This window comes from Triticum aestivum, chromosome 4B (assembly GCF_018294505.1).
Source record: "Triticum aestivum cultivar Chinese Spring chromosome 4B, IWGSC CS RefSeq v2.1, whole genome shotgun sequence".
Classification (NCBI taxonomy): domain Eukaryota; kingdom Viridiplantae; phylum Streptophyta; class Magnoliopsida; order Poales; family Poaceae; genus Triticum; species Triticum aestivum.
The window spans coordinates 645284429-645289120 of record NC_057804.1 but is presented as its reverse complement, the minus strand read 5'-3'; the positions used below and the strand labels follow the sequence as shown (position 1 = coordinate 645289120).

General features: G+C 49.2%; 1 pseudogene; it reads right to left on the bottom strand.

Moving 5' to 3' along the window:
* Positions 1–3762: 3762 nt before the first annotated feature.
* LOC123093823 (xyloglucan endotransglucosylase/hydrolase protein 31-like) lies at positions 3763–4692 on the bottom strand (annotated as a pseudogene).

Below are 4692 nucleotides of genomic sequence, written 5' to 3'. Positions count from 1 at the left end.
TGTGCAAGCTCGACTCCATCTTTTGCAATGTCTGAGTGGGACATTCAGTTTGACACCCACATTCTCCATGCACTTTCAAGCTCCCTGTCTGACCATTGCCCGATACTCCTCGCTGATGAGAGGGCCCTGGATGCCCTTGCAGTTTAAGTCTGTAAACTTTTGGACAAGGATTCTGGGATTTATGGATATTACGCAGCATGTTTGGCAGGAACCATCCACCCACCTTGAGCCATGCCAAATCTTGTTAGCTCAAGAAAGCAAGCTTGCATCTCTCCAAGTGGAGCAAGCGGCTCTTCTCCAAAGGTAGGCTTCAACTCCACGCCGCCTTGTTGATCATCCTTCAACTCGACATCACCCAAGAATCGTGACCTCTCTCTCCTGACGAGCAGGATCTGAGGGCTAGGCTTAAGAGGAGGGTTACGGGCCTTGCCGTATTGGAAAGGGCACGCAAGAAGCAATGCGCCCGCGTTGATAACATCAAGGAGGGTGATGCCAACACAAATTTTTTCACCTTGGAGTCAACAAGAGACGACGAAAAAGCACATTCATAGGCTAAAGCATGACAATGGTTGGGTAATAGATCACTTGGTGAAGGAAACTATTGTCCGCACAGTCATTTTTCCAATGCCATAACCCAAGATTTTAATTGGGAGAACCCAAATTTGGGGCACACAGACCTAAAGGGCATTGACGAACCATTCACCGAGGAGGAGGTCAAGAGTGCCGTGGACCAAATGGCGAGTGACAAGGCACCCAGCCCGGATGGCTTCACCAGCGCTTTCAGTGCTATGAAATACGGCGGCATTAACAGATTTCAATAGATTTTTTTTCTGAATAGGGAAGGAGATACGTTAGTTAGTTTTTTTTTTTTGAGAAACACCTGTAACTTTATTGATACTACTCATAACAATTATACGTACACTGATTTGGACCTAAGATCCAAGAAAATACAAAGTAATTCCTATGACTAAGAATTACAATGAAATCTCTTGTAAACACCTTCTTGGCGGTAGCAATCTCTTCCCAAAGAAATACTCCAAAGACTTCGGTAAAGAGGTTGCAATTAGACTTGAGCAATGATGTTGTCACTCTTTCACCCGTACGAACATTATCAATAATGGTTTTTTAAAGCGCCTTGAGTCGCCCATCTAAAAAGGTGGGAAGCCTTGATCGATGAACATACTTGGGCCGGGAATGATCCCCTAGAAGTGCAGGCCGTTGAATCACTGTACTTTCACCGTGGTATGTTGATGAAGACTATCATCATATAAACCACATGTATTTTATGTGGTCCATGTATTTTGCACTAATAATTTTTTTTTTGAGAACCATGGGCACGCATTATGCCATGGAGGTGTTACATTCGTCGAGCATAATCTTTGTAATACTCGCAGGTACGTCTACGATCGTCCTGAGGTTGCCAGTTCGTCGGGCAGTAGCTGCAACTTCGTGTGCCAGGAAATTCTTCTGGCGGCTGATCACACAACATTCCATGCTTGAGAACACCAAGGAGACCCTTTTGATTTCTCCGATCAGAGCATACCATGGGGATCTGCATGTTGTGTCCAGCAGAACGTCCCTTGCAACAGATGAGCAGTCCATTTCCAATACAAGGGGCCCATGGTACACCTTTGCAAATTCTGAGAGTCCCATTACAGCAGCCGAGGCTTCCGCTTCTTCCACTGATTGACATTGGTTCAGGCGCCGCCCGACAGCCACAAAAACCAGCCCCCTGTGGTCTCTGGCGACTGCACCCCCCACGTGTCTCCAGTCTCAGCGTCAAATGCCGCATCGCCAGTTTCACCGTACCCAGATTGGGTGCTTCCCACTGATTGGACACTACCAAGACTGGTTTGCAAGGATTGCTACAGAACAGGAATACTGTATTTTTACTGTTGTCCCGTGCTTCCTTCTGCATGGCCGTGTGCACATCCTCCTCGAGTCTAATCAGCTGTTGCACCGCTCCCTTCACTGTTTCTCTCCCATCCCCATGAACTATATTATTTCTTAGATGCCAAGCCTTCCAAAGTATTAGCAGAATCCGGCTTCTGATCATCTCTGGGTACTTCAATAGAAGCATCTGCAGCCAATCTCTGCCTGTGAATCTGAACTCACACTTTTTCGGGATTTCCCATTTTGTCCTTAGATCACAACGCAGGGCTTTGCTTTTGGTACATGTGATGACTGCATGGAACTCGTCCTCTCTCTCCATTCCACAGATGTCACACACATCTTCGTTAACAATTGTCCTTCTGAAAAGATTGTGCTTTGTGGCTAACGAATTAGTTGCCACTCGCCAGCCAAAAATCTTGACTTTCTCCGGCACGCGGGCTTTCCAGATCACATCCCAAATTTTCCTATCACCGGGATCACTTGCCGAGCTTGAGGGGAGTTTAGTTCCTTGTCTTTTCAGAGCGTCTGCCAATTTATACGCACTCTTCACCGTGAACATGCCAGTTTTCTCATAATGCCAGGCCACTTGGTCCTCCATACAAATAGAGGGTAGACGAATTATGCATATCTCCTCGGCATCAAACTGAGTGGAAGATTTGCCTTACTAGCACCGTATTCCATGTATTTGTGTCTGAATCTATGAGCTGGTTGACCCACCTTAACCTCGACTGTCTTGTGAATTCTGCCGTCTTTAGCCCTTCTTTGCATGGAATCCATTGGTCCCTCGTGATTTGTATTTTCCTTCCATTCCCCACACGCCAAATTAAGCCCTGCTTGAGTAGTTCCAAACCACATTCTATGCCTCTCCAAGCAGGGGACACGTCCGACGAGAAGACCGTATCCAAAAGGTCTCCCTTGGGGTAATATTTTGATTTTAAAACTCTAGCGCACAGACTCTCCGGATACTGGATCAACCTCCATCCTTGGCGTGCTAATAATGCTTGGTTAAACAAGTGCACTAATAATATTATGGGTTCAATCTTTTTTTTATTTGTCAATTATGGGTTCAATCTCTGTTATTATAGGAGTATTGTCTGAGGGCTAGGCTTAAGAGGAGGGTCACGGGCCTTGCCGTATTGGAAAGGACTCAAGAAGCAATGCGCCCGCGTTGATAACATCAAGGAGGGTGACGCCAACACAATTTTTTTAACCTTGGATTCAACGCAAGACGACGAAAAAGCACATTCATAGGCCGAAGCATAACAATGGTTGGGTAATTGACCACTTAGTGAAGGAAACTATTGTCCACACAGTCATTTTTCCAATGCCATTGGTAGGGGTCATGCAACAACCCAAGATTTTAGTTGGAAGAGCCGAAATTTGGGGCAGATCGACCTAAAGGGCATTTATGAGCCATTCACTGAGGAGGAGGCCAAGAGTGCTGTGGATCAAATGCCGAGTGACAAGGCACCCAACCCGGATGGCTTCACCAACACTTTCAGTGCTACGAAAATACGACGACATTAACAGATCTCATTGAAGAGGGGGAGAATGAAGATACCAGATCTCATTGAAGAGGGGGAGAATGAAGATACCACGAACACTATTCGTAGTAGGATAGCCGATGCCTGGTTGTGGGAAGGAGATACATCTTTTTTTCTTTTTTTTTTCTTTTTGTGAATAGGGAAGGAGCTACGTTAGGTATGTTGATGAAGACCATCATCGTATAAACCACATGTATTTTGCACTAATAATATTATGGGTTCAACCTCTGTTATTATAGGAGTATTATCTAAACGTATGAACGTTAAGAAAACCCATTGTTCGAATGAACTGTGTATGTTTTCATTGTTTTTCCTTCACAGCAAATAATTCATGAATCTTTTATTGCAACACTCGTGACCAAGATAGTAGCAAATTCCACATGGCTGGTGGCACGATGAGAGGCGGGACAACACTGATATCTAATCTAATCTTCACAAGTGGTGGCGGCAGCATCAGCCTCATCTCCGGCGTTCGTGTCATCCTGCCATTCTTCTTCCTCTCCCGCTGATAGCGCAACGGCGGGCACCCTGACGTCTCTGTAGCTGCAGACGTAGGGCGCGTCGCGGCCGTGGTACGTGCCGGTCCACCTCCCCTCGTCGACGTCGCTCGCGTCCCACAAGGAGGCGTACAGGTACATGGGCTTCTCCGGCCAGGGCTCCCCGTCGCGCCGCTCCTCCCGCCGGATCACCTCCCCGTCGACGCGCCACTCCACGGCCTCGGCGCTCCAGGCGACGGCGTAGTGGTGGAAGCCGTCGGAGGAGTCGAAGGGGAGCTGGTGGACCATCTCCCTGCCGCCGCCCCCCGCGACGAACAAGTTGGTCTGCACGGCGCGCTTGTCGTTGCCGAGGAACTCGAAGTCGATCTCGTCCATGTCGCTGGAGCCCTCCATCGACGAGAGGTAGAGGTTGTAGTTGAGCCCCGCGGTGTCGCCCGCGGGGGCGCGGACCGTGGCGGCCACGGCGCAGCCCGGCAGGAAGCGGCCGCGGGACCGCCGCGGTGGTCGTAGGTGACGTGGATCTCGCCGGACGCCGGCGCGTGGCGGAGGCGTCCGGCGTGTAGTCCACGGCGATGTGCGCCAGCGGCTCCGTGCCCTCGGGGCGCAGGTGCTCGTGCTGGTCGTCCGGCGTGACCTCGCACTCCGACGCCATGGCGGAGGATAGGAGAGCACAGGGGCAGGATCGAGGTGGTGGGGTTTTAAGAACCAATGCACGTTCAAGCTCAAGTTTACATGGCTGGGTGTTTACAACAGGAGGC